This window comes from Mus musculus, chromosome 11 (assembly GCF_000001635.26).
Source record: "Mus musculus strain C57BL/6J chromosome 11, GRCm38.p6 C57BL/6J".
Taxonomy (NCBI): Eukaryota; Metazoa; Chordata; class Mammalia; order Rodentia; family Muridae; genus Mus; species Mus musculus.
Genome location: NC_000077.6, coordinates 116,987,241 through 117,002,490, shown reverse-complemented (window position 1 = coordinate 117,002,490; position 15,250 = coordinate 116,987,241).

Here is a 15,250-nt window from a genome sequence, read left to right as displayed (position 1 = left end):
GAGGCTGAGACATGTGGTCTATCTGCCAATGGTAGACAGCCAAAAGAGTGACCCAGCTATCATTCAGACACTGGTCTGGGACTTAAAAGTGTGGTTTTTTATTGTGCCGAAGATTCAAGCGGACAAGGCCACTGGCAGCCAGACACCTATCTTTAAACATGTAACCAGTCTGGGTGTCTATTAAAGAGATTTTTGCTCTAGGTAATGAATGGTACAAACTGGAAAGACCTTATGTGAATCCTGGTTGTGGCTGGACAGCTGTATAATGTTGAATTTATCACTTCACTTTTCTGGCCTGCTTGTGTTTCACATGGAGGATGTCGGGGTGTCCTTTAACTCTTAGGGTACCTGGGGAGATTTAGAAAGCTTGCCCTCTGTGAGCAGTTGCAGCATCATGAATGGGCTCCCTAAGGGAGAGCCTGGGCTCCACTGGTTCTGCACTTAGCATTCTGACCTTGGCTTTTGTGAAACAAACCCTGCTCAGTTGCAGGCGGAGGCCCAGGGAATCGCCCAGGCCCTTGAACAGAGCAGGAGATAAAGATCAAAGGTGAGTGGCTAGTCTGTCTCAGTAACAACAGCCTCCATTGTGGAAAGGGTGGCCAACTCTGTGTTCCACGCTCATTCATGCAGGTCCCATGTGTGGTTAGGTGCAGGAAGAGGAGGGGAGGACAACCAAAGACTGAGTCTTTTCCCACCCACCCCCAGAGCCCAGCCTGTGATAATAGCCTGCCATCTTAGGTAGCTCTGCCCATGCCACTGATCCTGAGACAGAATCATGGCTTTAGCTTCCTCCTTCAGTGACAAATTCTGGTGCTCAGGACTTAGTGTTCCAGCATGCCAAGGAGACACAGCTACCTCTTGTCCAGAACCAGCAAATCTGGAATCAGGGGTCAGGAAAGTCACCAGGTACCAGGCTTAGGGTGTGGTGATGGGGTGGGGGTGGGGGGGTAGAGGACGAGGGGGGATGGGTGATGGGGGTGGGGGGGAGAGGATGAGGGGGGATGGGTGGTGAGGGTGGGGGATGAGTGGAATCAACCCTGAAGAAACCCACCTTTTAGTCCCTGTAAATACCACCACAGAGAGGCTTTGTATACATGATAACCTGGCCCTATGTAATCACAGGCTTCTAGGGTGGGGAAGTGAGGGGCAGGAAAGAGGATTAGCTGCCGCTCCTGAAAGGCATCTAGCTGGTTCTGTGTGTAAACGGGATGGGACATGAGGTCCCATGAGGGAGTGGGCTTGAAACCACCAAACGAGACCACTTCATGGAGAAAGAAAGGATTATTGGGGAATCAAACCACGGGGGAGAGGGGCAGAGAAGCAAAATGTCAGAAACGCAAGGGGGTTTTAGCTCAAAAACCCCTTTCCTGACCCAACCCTTGACAGAAGTGGATCTTTGAGCGGACACAGGCCTTTCTGACTGAGAACTAGATACGCTTGCCAGAGGTCACTGGCCTTTGGGAGATTAAAGGAGGTTCCTAGCAAACAGCCCAGTTTGAGGAGTGCTGAATTTAGGCCTCAGTTTATCTAGCAATGATCCTTTTGTTTTCCTGGTCGTCAGTCCTTTCGTTTGGGATGTTCTCGCCAGCACTGCCGTTTTGAGGGAGCACTTTGAACCTAAAAAGGAGGTAACCCCAAATTTGTAGCTGGTTGATCAGAAAGGAAGATGGTCTGGGAGACCCTCCCACAGACACACACTTTACACCTGGGGTCTTAAGGGAGGGCAGGCTTGGGTCCTGATTCATCGGGGCTCAGACATCCCTCTAGCTCAGTCTAATGGCAGCCCTGAGTTTTACAGAATGTCTGTCTGTTTGGTGGGGTGGGCCACTCGTGGATGGCAGAAGCAACCTGGTTCAGATGGGAGGGAGAGGAATCTACTGAGTCAGGTGAAGTCACTTCTGTGAAGAAACCAGCTGGTCTGTGGGGATCAGGAGGTCTCAAAGCTCTTGCAGAAATTCTGCATGGATGCAAAGGAGCCCTCATTCTCTTCTGGTCCCTGGGGATGTTGTAGATCCAGGTGGGATCTCCCGGTGAAGTCCCTCCTGCAGGCTTGCCAGCCCCTCCCCCGACCCCCAGAGGGAAAAGCTGATTCATCGACAGAAAGGAAAGTGAGAAGCTGATTTGTATAATAATGGTTTTCTGCCACACCTAAAGTTTCCTTTTTAAACAGAGCCAGCAGCCCTGGGACACCAACTGGAAAGGGACTTCAGTTTAGAGCACCCCTCCAGTCCCACCCACACCACCCCACCCCTGTTTTTTTCTCTGAGACCCTTCTCTGGGCTGATTGTTCCCACCCATGCTTAGAAATCCTCCCAGGAGACCGAGGCTGTTTCCGTCTTCCTCGCTGGCCACCCTGAGGCACAGTCCCTGAGACAGACATCCTCCTCCTATTTCATAAAGCCTTGGGGGATTTTCACTATTATATTAATGGGCATATATTTTTGCAGAATTTTCTATTTCTGCTCATGAGATTTTATTCGTTTCAATAAACGGGAGCAGTTAGATGCAGAGGAGGATTTAAGTTTATGTGCTCTGGCTCCAGAAGATGCTGTGCATGCATGCTCACATCCTGGGGCTGCTTAAAGATGGAATCATGGTGTGATGGTTTGTATATCCTTGGACCAGGGAGTGGCACCATCTGAAGGTATGGCCTTGTTGGAATAGGTGTGACCTGGTTGGAATGGGTGTGTCACTGTGGGTGTGGGTATAAGATCCTCACCCTAGTTGCCTGGAAGTCAGTCTTCCACTGGCAGCCTTTGGATGAAGACATAGAACTCTCAGCTCCTGCTGCGCCATGCCTGCCTGGTTACTACCATGCTCCCACCTTGATGATAATAGACTGAACCTCTGAACCTGTAAGCCAGCCCCAATTAAGTGTTATTTTTTATAAGACTTGCTTTGGTCATGGAGTCTGTTCACAGCAGTAAAACCCTAACTAAGACACATGGGTAAAGGCAAGGACCAGAGGAGAGCTGGACCCTGAGCTCAGGCCTAGAACAAGATGTAACAAACTAGGCTCTTGTCACCTTTGTGAAGATTTTATTTTTTTATTTTTTGGTTTTTCGAGACAGGGTTTCTCTATGTAGCCCTGGCTGTCCTGGAACTCACTCTGTAGACCAGGCTGGCCTTGAACTCAGAAATCTGCCTGCCTCTGCCTCCCAAGTGCTGGGATTAAAGGGGTGCGCCACCACTGCCCGGCTTGTGAAGATTTTATTGTTCAATTTTTTTCTTTTTCTTTCCTTTTTTTTTTTCTTTTTTGAGATAGGCTCTGTATAGTATTTAAAATTCTTAGTTATGTGTATATGTTTGTAAGGGTGGGTATATGTATGTGAGTGTAAATGCCCAAGGACGCCAGAAGAGGGCGCCAGAGTAGCCTGATGTGGGTGCTGGAAAAGCCAATACAGTTGATGTTGGCCAGTTACAGGACTGGTCTGTGAACATGCTTCCATTTCCCTCCCTATTTTTAGAGAACTTATGCCATCTAAGTCTTTTGAAGTCCAGGTCTTTGGTGGCACCTGTCATCGTGCACACCAATACCTCTTTGTGTCTTCTCTGCTGATGGATGGACGACTCCTTTATTTGAGAGTCTTCAGAAATGGAGACCTGACTCTAAAGAGATACCAGCAGGAATGTGCCAGCTTAGCATTCTGATGGTTCACAGGGCCAAAGCCACAAGATAGAAGAAAACAGTGGGGAACAGGATGTTCGCAGGTTCAGAAAGCAACATCCACATTTACTGAGAGATTTCAGACAACCACATCGAAATGGCAGTAGAAAAAGAATGAGGAGTAAGGCTACTAGGGCCCCTCCATCCCAGGCAGTGTCTCATATTTGGGGATCAGATTTATTCTATCTGTGTGAGTCTAGAAATCCCTTGCTGACTACACATAATGTACAGTCAGAAGGAAAAAAGAACCAGACTGTTCAAAGCCAAATCGATGTATTTCCCAGACAAAGCCTGGTTTTGTTCAATAAATCAACACAAAGATAAAAAGGATGAAGACAAAGAGCATGGGTTAAAAGAGACTTAGGGGGTGGGAGAAAGCCAAGTCATTAAAAGGCCTGCTGGGCAACCATGAGTTTGAATCTCCAGCATCTGCATGTAAGGCTAGTATGGTATGTGCCTGGAACCCCAGAGCTGAGGGGTTGGGGGTGGGTGCAAGCTGACAGATCCCTAAAGTGTATTAGCCAGCCAGCCTCGATGAGCTTCACATTCAATGAGAGGCCCCATCTCAAAAACAAGTGGGGTGTGTGTGGCTCAGTAGGCAGAACACTTGCTTTGCCATCAAGGGTCCCTGAGTGTGACTCCTAGCATCTACATAAAAAGCCAGGGCTAGCCTCATGCAAGCATGTAGTCCCAATGCATTGTGGGATGTGAGAGATTCTGTCTCAAAGGACCAATGTGGAGCGTGTTGGAGTAGGACACCTGTGTTCCTCTGTTCTCCACATCAGACATCACACCTGTAGAAAGGGTACGCATACACCACAGATACATATGAAGAAAGAAAGGTGGCATGTAACTGAAAAGACACACCCAGTTCGGTCTCTGGACTCCAAAACTGAGGCACCTGCACACATGTGTGAACATACCCACACTAACAAGAACACATACCACAAGCACCACCACCCCATACAGACAGACTTAAAATATGCTAACTGTGGTGTGTGAGTCCCATTTAGATCTGATTTTTATTTTTGAGATTAAAAAAATGTATATACATATATACAAGTGCATATATGTATTTCCTCTTTAGAAAGTGCTGTCCATAGTTAGGGTGGATCATCAAATGACCTAACCAAGAGAACCCCTCACAGGGGCGTCCAGAGGCTTGCCTCTTGGTTGGCTCTAGATCCAGTCAAGTTGACACTCAGAATTAACCATCACATCGAGCATGTGTACAGGTCTGGGTTCTATCCTTAGGACCATTGAAAATAATAATTGTTTTCATTTAGTGTGTTTGTGTGTGTGTGTGTGTGTGTGTGTGTGTGTGTGAGAAGAGGGCATGGATGTCCTGGAGCTGGCAGCTGTGAGCTGCCAAGGGTGGGTGACAGGAACTGTAGTCTGGTCCTCTGAAAGAGCAGTATGCACTCTTAGGTGCTCTGCTGTCTTTCCAGCCCCAATTGAAGAAGAGGAGGAGGAGAGGAAGAGGAAGAAGAGGAAGAAGATTATAAGTTCTGCAAGGTTCCTTCTCCCTTCCCAAGAGCTCTTCACACTGCAGGCCAGGACAGCTGACTCGGCCAAGGGCAGCTTGCTTTTCCCTTCCTTAAAAGCAGGCTTAAGTGCAGCCATTACCACAGCAGGGGTCCTTTGAGGAGGCAGCCAGAGGGTGGCAGGATCCATGACCAGTGTTTGTCTTCACTCATTTGCTTTGCATCTCTGCCTTGGCAGAGATAACTCTGTAGGGAGCACTTAGAGAAGAGCCACCGCATCGCATCTCACATCTCCTGACTTACCCCCCCTGCACCCCTGGAGGGATTCCCTTTCAACCACTTCTGATTTTTGTCTATCTAGTGGTTATCTGGAGATTCTAGATAATGCCCTGTATTCTTCCTTTTTCAATTTGAGCTGAAAGCTATTGGCTTCACAGGGGGAATCCTGAGAGTTCACCTCCCTTGTCTTCCCCTCCACCCCTCTCCGCCTCAGCCTCTATCTCTGTCAGTTCCCGCTGGTGCCGGATCTTGTTTGTGTCCTTTGGAGCCTCGTTTAACTCTAACTCATGAAACCCTTTATTTCAAGTTGCATCAACTTCTGAGAGCAACCCTGCATCAAAAAACCAAACCAAAACAAAAATTGTGTGTAACATTGCCTGAATGTATGTATGTGACTGTGGTGCCCACAGAGGACAGAAGTGGCTTCTGGGCCCTCTGGCGCTGGAGTCACAGGTGGTTGTGAGCCTTTTTGTAGGCGCTAGGAACTGAGCCTGGGTCCTCTACAATAGCATCCAGTGCTTGTAACCACTGAGCCAACTCTCCAGCAGCCTCCATATGCATAGACCTCCGAAGGAAGGGTCATCCCAAGAATAAAGTGAACTCGGCAGGCTCTGTCGGAGGCTTTCATGACACAGACATGACTGGGCATTTTTTGATGCTTATACCAAGATAGGATCTGCCTGCCGTTTGTGTGATTTCATTTGCTTCTCAGTGTTCTTACACCCATTTTACATCAAGAAACTTGCTCCAAGACACATAGCTAGTCAAAAACAGGCAGTTTCTAAGTCCTTTTTAGGTGACATGAAATCCAGATGCAGACCACTCAGCAGTGTCTTGTGGCCTCCAGAGCCACCATTGCCAAGGCTCTCAGATGTCACCGAAGTCTGTATCAGGCAGCTGAAGTTGTCCCTGCAGGCCCTCGGGTTTCCTCCAGGAGACTCCAGGCTTCCCTGAGGGGTGACTAGGGAACTGTGTGTGTATGGGCCCAGTTCCTGAGAGTGCGTGGTAGAGGTGGAGATCTCACGCATGTGTTTTTTCCGCCAGAGGACAACCTCAGGTGTTATCCACAGGAGCCATTCACCTTCTTTAAGATAAGATCTCTCATTGGCCTGGGACTTGTGGATCAGGCTAAACTGACAAGCCAGCAAGCCAAGCATCTGCCTGTCTCCTGCCCAGTCCTGAAAAAAGTTTTATTTGTTTGTTTGTTGTGTTTTTTTTAAAAATATGGATTCAGGAGATCAAACCCTGGGTTCTTACCGTTGCCAGGCAAGTGCTTTACCAATTGAGCTGTCCATAGTCACCCATCCTCCTTGCAGTCCTGGGGATTGAACCGTGCTATGGTGAGGGTGCACCAACTGAGCTCTGTCTCCAGCTACGGAAGCCACATGAGGACCTTTATGGATGGGGCCTCTCTGGGTGCCCAAACCTATAGCAGAGCCATCCTATTCCCTCACTTGAGCCAAGTATCCAGTGATGTGACTATGCACGGGAGCATCACTAAAGCCATGGACAAGAGCCACAGCCGCCGCCACCCCACTCCCGAAGGCATTCTTTCCTCTGTTCTGAGTCTCAGAGCTGGAGAGACTTTCCTGAGACTGTCCAGCTGCCAAGTGGCAGAGCTAGATTATAACCTCAGGTCTGAAAGCTTTTTGTGGCAGATGTTCCTTGAGCAGCTCCAGGCAGGGCTCCCACCAACACCACAGCCCCGGTGCCACTAGAGGAAAACCCAGAGGCCTGATTTCTGACCTCAAGAGTCCTCCTGCCTCAGTATTACCAAGGCCACTGTTTCAGGTGGCTCTCGGGAACTGGGGGGGGGGGGGGGGGAATGGGGGGGATGGTTGAACCCTGGTTACTGCTCCTTTTCCACAGTCTGGGAAAAGCGGCCACAAAGCTGGCTGTGGCCTGAGCCTGGTCCCAGGGCTTCTGAAGGGCCCAGCCGATGGGGCTCAGCCTGGATCCAGGCCTCCAACAGGGGCTCGAAGTAGGGAGGAGGGCTTGGTGCGGGAGTTAATCACACAGCCTCAGACACACTCCCAGAACTGGCTGCCTGGGAAATGCTGCTTGAGGGACGATGGAAACAAACTTCCCGGAGTCCAGGTTAGGAGGGGTAGGATGTGCTGTCTGGTTTGTAAGGGGGATTGTCACCAAAATGGAGGCAGAGAGATAGACATCACAGAGGCATTTAACTCCGGGTTTCCCTTCAGGTTGACGTCTGCGCTGAGGAAGGGGAGCCTGAGTGCTTGGGTCAGAGTGCCCATGGGGAAGGTGCTATGCAGGGTGTGCACGGAGGGGGTCTCGGAACCCTGGGCCGGGGCTGGAGCCAGAAAAGGTCCCTGCTAGCGATGTCTAGCTAATGAGCTTATTCCGTTTCTCCCCATCTACAGAAGGGGTTTTGGGGTACCACTGTATGGCTGGGAGCGGGGCGGGGAAGCCTTGCAAAAATTAGTGTTCTCGGGTCGGGTAGCTCAGTGGAAGAATGCTTGCCCAGCGGGCTTGAGACCCTGGGTTCCATCCCCTCCACTACAAGAAAGCATTTCCCATTCTCACCACAAGGGGTGATCTTGAGCTTTGTGATCAATCCCGCCCTCGGGGGACCCTCACCTAGAACCCTCTCCACCATCGCACCTGAGAGAAGGAGCTGGCAAGGGTTGGGTGTGTTTGGAAGGGGGTCCCCAGGCTCCAAGCCTCATGCATAAAACAGAGAGACCTTTTCCTCCAAAGCTAATCAAAACCTCCGGCCCAGAGATTGCAAATGAAGCCTTCAAATCATTTCCCTTGCAAATGAGGCGGCTGCTCCGCAGCTCAGGCTAACACCTCATCGACACCGCGGTCGGTCGGTCGGCTCTCAGCCCCGGAAGCCACTCCGCACATTTCAATTAGCCTAACGGGTACCGGGGAAGCAGATGAGGCCGGGTGGGCACCTCAGCCCTGGTTCCCCCACCCCACACAGAACCCTGCTGAAAGCCTGGAGAGTTGGCATTCGGTTCCTACCGGTTCTGAGCTGATTTCCACTCCAGTGCCCCATCGGGCTTGCAAGCCCATCTGTGCCCATCACCATTTCCTTCATAAGTCAAGGGAGGGTGGAGGCAGCGGGAGCGACGCCGCCACCCAGGGCCATACCCACCTCTGGATTTAAGGAAGCACCCAGCTAGCTGGGCCTGGTAAAGGCGCATGGGCCTGTAGAACTAGATCCAAATAAGCAAGAGGAAGAGGTTCTCGGGAAGCCTCAGGATATCTCAGTCTCCCCTGTGTGGTAGGGAATAGTAGAAGCATCGCCCTTATAGGGCTGGTGCCTCCCTGTTCCACACCTAGTACTCAGTGTGGCCTGTGGATGTTGCTGGTCCATCCGTCGCGCTGAATACCCCTGGCCTGAGAGCACCCGCCTGTAATCTCAACACTTGGGAGAAGAAGCCAGGAGAATCAGGAGTTCAAGGTCTTCTTTAGCTACAGAGTGAGTTCAAGACCAGATCGGATATATAGGACTCTGTTGGTAAACCAAGGACCATGCAGCGTACCTTCAGTGACCCAGCACCAATGGCCACAGCAGCCGCCACCACTAAATGCGCCCCCCCCCCCCTTATCTGCCTCTCATTTTCTCTGTCTCTCTTTTTCTCTCCACTCTTGCTCAGATGCAGCCTCTGTATTACCCACCCCCACCCCCCAAAAAAAAACCTCTCACGTGAGGTCTCTTGCATGGCGTGACTTTGTCATGTTCTTTGGCCTCAATCTGCCAAGGTATTCCTTCTGCAGTTAAACCCTAACACCTAGTAAATGAAAGAAAATGAAAAATGGAAGGGCGGGAGGGAGAGATGGAGGGAAGGAGGGAGGGGAGGAGAGAGGGAGGAAGAGGAGGAGGGAGGGGAGGGAAGGAGAAAGGGGAGGAGGGAGGAAAGGAGGGGAAGAAAGAAGGGAAGAGAGGAAGGGAGGGAAAGACAGGAGGGAAGAGAGAACAAAGCCAGATAAGACAGCTTAGCTTCCATCCCAGGACCCCAGTGGTAGGAGAGAACTGACTCTGAAAAGTTGCCTTTTGACTTCTATGTGCACACCACAAGTCAGGTTTCTTTTAGCACTTCCCTCTAGCTTTGATGCCCACCCGGCCACTACCTCCCTACACAGCCATCCTGTTGCCCAAACAGCCGCTAATTAAGTGTGAGCTTGCAACAGCTCCTTGAACTTATGGGGTCTCTTGTTAAGGTCAGCGCTTCTCTCTCCCAGATATCAGACCAGGCCGCTTCCAACTCCCCACAGAGGAGAGATGAAGTCGCACTATGGCTCTGCAGCCCCAACCCTTAGCAGCCACAGGATAAACTTACGGTCCCCTCTAGCGTCTGCCTCTGTAGGCTGGGCCAAGCTAGGTCACTCCCTGTTGCTGTAATAAACGCCAGTGACCAAAGCAACTTGGGGAGAATCCGGTTTATTCTTGTTTACAGGCCACTGTCCTTTACTGAGGTAAGTCAGGGTTAGAACTCAAGGCAGGAAGCTGGAGGCAGGAGCTGATGCAGAGGCCATGGAGGACTGCTGCTTACTGACTTGCTCCCCCATGGCTGGCTCAGTTTGTTTTCTAATACGGGACTATGTGCCTAGAGGTGACACTGCCCACTGTGGGCTGGGCCCCCATAACAGTTCAATCATCCAAGAAAATGTTCTATAGACTTGCCCACGGGCCAAACTTATGAAGACATTTTCTCAATTAAGGTTCTTTTCTCAGATGGCTCTGTCCCCCATCAAGTTGACAATACTATGAAGTTTGCCCATCTTCCTGAAAAAAAAAGTCAAAACTCTCTTTACTTTCTGGAACTAAAAAGTCTGCCTCTCCCTTCAGGATGTCCATAATAGATGGCAGCCATTTTTACTTCCTCCTACCTCTTGGCCCGACCTCAACTGTCTGTCTGAGGTCATGTGACTCTGTCCTAACAGCGCTCCTTCGGAAGAGTGACATCATACCAGCTCTGTCCTGCCCTTTTTTTTCTCACCCGTACTTAATGTGCCTAATTTACAGTGTAGGCCTGAGCCCGGCTAAGGGGAGATGTCAGAGGTCACACATCTTCACAGCAGCAGGGCAAGGTCAACATACCGGACACCCCAGGCTTCAAATCAGGCCCTGCCATACCTGGCTGCGTGATTTGGTACAACTCCAAGCCCTTTCTGTATTCTTGCTTTGCATCGTGAGGGGCTCTGAGAGCCCTCACCCTGAGGGCTGGAAGACGTTACTGAAGGGACATTTTTATAAAGGTAAAATTATGGCTCCATCAAAGAAAACGAATGGGCATCGGAGGTGTGATGTAACTCGTTAATTTGAGAGGGTGAAGACAAGGTGTTGGAGCCCAGTGTTCAAAGGAGAATTCTGGAAACAGATATGTCATCAGCTGGGGATGTCAAATCAATTTGCAAACATGCTGAGATGAATTTGCAGACAGCTGTGGGCCCGGCTGCTGGGCTGACCGACTGAGCTAGCACACACTCAGACCCGTCCTTTCAGTCAGAGATGTGCTGTGTGGAGTACACCTAGGCCTGTCTTCCTGTTCCTGCTCTAGTTCCTGCCCGGACTCCCCTCCATGGTGGAGTGCAGCTTGGAAGTTCACGCAAACCCTCTCTCCCCTGGGTATTGTGGTTACTTGTCATGGCAACAGATGAGGCTACACCAACCACCTCCCCCCCAACCCCCCGACTGCAGATCCACAGCCTCATCTCCACTGAGGTTTTATCCTTCAGTGGGGTGGTCTGTCCCCTGTGGGCTGTGAGTTCTCTAAGGTCAGTGCTGGGTCCTGCTGCCTCTCCTGTATCGGCTCCTGATACAGATTGGTGTGTGGAGGAGAGCTCTTGGTGCCGCTTCAAGGATTTGACAAAAGTTTGACACTGGGCTAGGACAAGGATGTAGGCTCAAGATCTCGGTCATGTTGATAAGTCCCTGAATACCATGGCGCCTTTGTGTATGCCTTATTTGTTCCTTGACTGCTTTGCTTATGCCTTAGAAATGACCCTATTCTTTGCAGGTACCTAGAATGATATAAAAGTAAACTGGAGGGTTGGAGAGATGGTTCGGCGGTTAAGAGCACTGACTGCTCTTCTAGAGGTCCTGAGTTCAATTCCCAGCATCCACATGGTGGCTCACAAACATCTATAATGAGATCCGATGCCCTCTTCTGGTGTGTGTCTGAAGACAGCTGCAGTGCACTCATATAAATAAAAATAAATAGATCTTAAAAAAAATAAAAGCAGACTGGAAAAAATTGAACCCTCTTCAGCATTTGCTGGAGTCATGTTATAGTATTGACTAGCTGTCTTTTTTTTTTTTTTTTTTTTTTGATCCTCGCTCCCTCTCTTGAGACCCTGCTGACTGACTGAGCTGTGGTACACTTCCATTGCTTGCCCTGGAAACACCCCATGCTGGCTGGACCGAGGAGGGGCTGGGCCTGGCTTTCTGTTCCTTCTTGCTCCCCTATCGACTGTTCACCCCATCTCAGAGATTCCTCTTATATTTTCATTAGTTTCTACTGAATAATTAAAACAGGAAATTAATACTTTCATCATGACTGAATACAGTCATCCCCCACCCCCACCCCGGCTCTGCTCCGGGAGTTGAGGGACTGAGAGCTCTTTTCCAGCTTCAACACAGGGCCAGCTGGGCTATGTGCTCAGAAATTGCTTTTTAATTGATGAATGGATGAATGAATGGGCAGACAGAAACAGCACTTCCAAGGCCAAGACAGCTGTTTGGAAGTTTCCAGAATTAAAGCTGACTCCGTTCCCTCTGGGCTGCGTTGATTTTGGGCTTTTGCAGATCCTCACGTAGCCCAGGCTGGCTTCCGACTTGCTGTGTAGCTGAGAATAACCCTGAACTCCGGATCTTCCTGCCTCTGTTTGCTCTGTGCTGGGATTACGGGCAAGGCTACCACACCCTAGCATGGCTCCAGTTTGGTACTATTAAAATGAAATGGAAATTTCAGGGTCTCTGGAGTTTAGACACGCCTCGAGAATTCTTATTTCCTCCGGGCTGCCTTCCACCCAGAGCTTACTTGCTGGTTTCCAGCCTTATCCAAAAGCTGGGTTCTTTTGAGACACATTCTTTTTTGTTGTTGTTGTTTTTGTTTTTGTTTTTTGTTTTTTGAGACAAGGTCTCTCTGTATAGCCCTGGCTGTCCTGGAACTCACTTTGTAGACCAGGCTGGCCTCCAACTCAGAAATCCGCCTGTCTCTGCCTCCCGAGTGCTCAGATTAAAGGTGTGCACCACCATGCCCAGTTTGAGACACATTCTTACTATGCTGTCCTGGAAATCACTCTGTAGACCAGGCTGGCCTTGAACTCGGAGATCTGCCTGCCTCTGCTTCCCAAGTGCTAGGATTAAAGGTATGCCCAGCTAGGATTCTTTTCTTTTTTTTTTTTTTTTTAAATTTATTTTTTTTTTTTTAGATTTATTTATTTATATGTAAGTACACTGTAGCTGTCTTCAGACACTCCAGAAGAGGGAGTCAGATCTCATTACGGATGGTTGTGAGTCACCATGTGGTTGCTGGGATTTGAACTCTGGACCTTCGGAAGAGCAGTCGGGTGCTCTTACCCACTGAGCCATCTCACCAGCCCTAGGATTCTTTTCTTAAATATACATTTTATTTTAAGTTATGTTTCTCTTGTGAGTATGTGCTAGTGAGTATGAATACCTGCAGGGACTAGAAGAGGACAGATCTGGCGCTGGAGTTGTGGGGCAGTTGTGAGCAGCCCAATGTGGGTGCTAGGAATTGAACTTGGGTCTTCTTTAAGAGCAGTGCTGTTAGCCACTGGGCCATCTTTCCAGTTCCCCAAAGGGGTTTCTTAGATCATGGGAACCATCTTGGCCCTGGAGGGACTGATGGACAGGGAAACAGAGGTTGGGGTTGTAGCCATCGGCCTGGCCCCTGTGGAGACAGCTTGGTTTGTTCTCAGAGGTGAAATTACTCATCTAGCTCCAGTCATGGGTTCCCCCGAGTCACCCCAATGCAGGCTTCAGGGTTCAGAGACTCGGGAGTCAGTGCCAGGCCCTGGAGATGCAAGCGGGTGCCCATGCTATCTGGATACCTCCATGGTTTTCTCTGCCCTTACAGGGTGTGTGTAAGCTGCCATCTCATCCTCCCCCAGAGAGTGGCCCTCAGAGTGCAGTAGCTTTGGGCCTAGACCTCTCCCGTGCCCTTCTACACACCTTTCCATTTGGGGTGGTTTACATGGGGCTCTCACAAGCTGAGGGTGAACCTGGCAATAGCGGCTACTCTCTTCCTCAAGGGTCTGAGTTTGCCACTGATAGCTATGCCTTGCTCCTTCATGAGGGTGGCCCCTGCCTCCAACCTTTCCAGTTTCCTGTTGCGGACACAGCTGTGGCATATGAGAGGCCCATTCTGACCTTGGGACTCCCCACCAGGTCCTTCCTGACCCTCCAGGGCAGACCTCTCCCACAACCCCAGGCTCCTCCACAGCACTGGAGGCAGAGAGGCCAGAGAGGATGCGGAGCAACAGTGCTGGCTTCCATTCCAAACCAAAGCTTAAAAGACGCCACTTCTAATTACACCGGAGTGCAATGTGCCCCGAGGCCTTTTGTAGTAAACGGTTCTCGACAAATTCAGTTTTTCATTCATTATTATTAATTATTTCCCGGAGCTAGGCAAGCGGGAGGCAGGGCCCTGCTCAGCCCTGAGCACTCACACTGCTGTCAAAGTCTGGGACAAACACGTGGGACTCTGAAGCTTGAGTTCCTACCTGTAAGGGCTCCAGGGAGGCTGGCTCTGGGCCTGGATTGGGAGGGGCCAAAGCAAAGCAAGCTTCCGTGCTTTAATGTGCCCAGTGTGAAGATGCTGCCCTTCTAACACATGGCTTGCCAAATCCCCCCAAACCTCTCTCTCTCTTTCTCTCTCTCTCTCTCTCTCTCTCACACACACACACACACACACACACACACACACACACACACAAAACCCATGGGAGACTCTGTCTGGGCTGGCTGTGTGGCTGTCAGTGGACTGCTCGCTGGCACACGGGAAGTCCTGGGCTTGATCCCCCAGCACTGAAGGTGATGTTACACACCTGTAATCCCAACAGGAGGTAAAGACAAAAGGAGCAGAGTATCCTTTGCTACATAGTGAGTTTGGAGCTAGCCTGGGCTATGTAAGACCCCATCTGGAAAAAAATACACATATATAATAAGTACATAAGTAGGATAATCATTACCATATTGGAAACACCTTCTGTACCCACTTGGTCTAGACCAGTCATTCTCAAAGCTCAGGCCCAGGGCGGCAGCGGCGGCCATGGGCAGCAGCAGCAGCTCCTAAGAGCACGTCAGACTCAAGGGCCTTCTGCCACTCAGACCTCTTAGACTCTGGGCTGCTAAGCTTTAAAAGCTGGGATGGTGGTGACCAAGACATGCCCGTGTGAGACCCTCTGGCCTAGAGCAGGGCTGGTCACCTTGTGCTGCAGTGTCATGGGTCAGACCTTTGTGTAGGGGTTGGGGACTAGGGTGAGTGAGGCAGGGGCTTCTTATGAGTTACCGGACGCTGACCTATGTAACCTGCATTCTCTGCTTAAATCTCCTGGCTGCCTACCCGCCATTCCCCCAACCCAGGATGTAACATGTCTGGACAATTTCAGGGAATAAAACCACCCCTGTGGAGAATCACTGACTGTCGAATGTTTCCATGTATTCGAGCCACATATAAAGCCCCGGACCCAGGTCTTCACGGCAGCTTTGAAATGGTCCTGAGGTCACAAGCCTTGCCTCTGTCTGCTTATCTGTAACAAGGAATCGGGGCAGCATCCAGGACACCATGGTCCCAGCTCAGAGCAGACACACGCAGTG